Raw genomic sequence first — 1317 nt, forward strand, 5'->3', positions numbered from 1 at the left:
TTGAGTATTGCAGTAGAGGAGATATAATCACTTGTCCTAAAATGGTATGATTTTCACAGTTTTGAATAGATGACGGCAAAGTTTGTCTCGTATTTATTGAAAATGTCCAACAAGTCGTGGGGGAAAATAATGTTTTTCCTAATTTCATAATAAATAATAGCACCATATGAAAATAAGTGTCTAACAATGAAGATAAATCTCTCATGCTATTTGTATATTATTGAGTTTTTTTCTTAATTTTTGCTGTCACACCATTGGACACATTTACGGTACAGTTCAGTAAAAATGTGTTAAACAGTGAAAGAACTGATAAAGTTGTTGACCCCTCATATTTTCTCAAACATCAGACTTCACACTACAAACATGTATTTTCTCTTCAAAAACCTGTAATGTATTCAAAGCAAACAATTCCTTTGTTCTGATATATGTTGACATTTTTACATTTTAAAGTAACTGAACATCTGCCAATAAATATAAATATAAGGAGCAGTCATTGTGATCTCGCAGGATAAGCTCACTTTAGTGTTTGTGCAATACATTTTCTGCTCCTATTTATAAAAGGCTCCAGACTGTGACCAAATAATCGCATTTTATGACCTTTTTTTCCTGCCGGTGCGACTAACGTAGACTAACCGTGTTCTGTACAGATGACTTTTACCACCAGTCGCTGAATAAATACTTCCAGGTCATACATGAACGATATATCTGTGCCATCTTCATTTCTTCCACTTTCAAGACAGAGATGACCCTGCCTGCCGTTTGTTCCAGTGAGATTTTAATACGCTTTCAAGGTACGCCCACTGCCCTTAAAAATGGACAGTGGGAAAGATACACGTCCGACTGCAGCTTGGGTGGGGAGACAACTAGAGCAGCGAAAATGTTCATTTTGACTTAATTTATGATTCTCACAGTGTTGTTCTTTATGAAATAAATATTATGTTATCACAAGTTGTTAAATATATTACCTTTTGTTAAAGAAATGCTTTGAAATGGGAAGTTTTAAACGTCATTGCGGGCGATGAAGGCTTGGCGCCACTCTTAGCCTGAGACTGGCACACACACGCACATCCTGATCATTTATGTTTGGAAGTTTTCACATTGGCTAATTTTTAAACCAGTGCAAATTGTTTGTTCTTCTTTGTCTTTAGAAAGATATGGTAACGTTATTCACTAACGTTTCACATGGATCGTGCTTAACTCAAATGCCATAATTAATACAAGACACCATCATGCCAAACTTGCATTATTAAAGCAGCAATAAACTTATTCAACCAAATAAAAAGATGTCCGAATCGCACCACAAAAACTAAACTGAGC

This window comes from Megalobrama amblycephala, linkage group LG1 (genome assembly GCF_018812025.1).
Source record: "Megalobrama amblycephala isolate DHTTF-2021 linkage group LG1, ASM1881202v1, whole genome shotgun sequence".
Lineage (NCBI taxonomy): Eukaryota > Metazoa > Chordata > Actinopteri > Cypriniformes > Xenocyprididae > Megalobrama > Megalobrama amblycephala.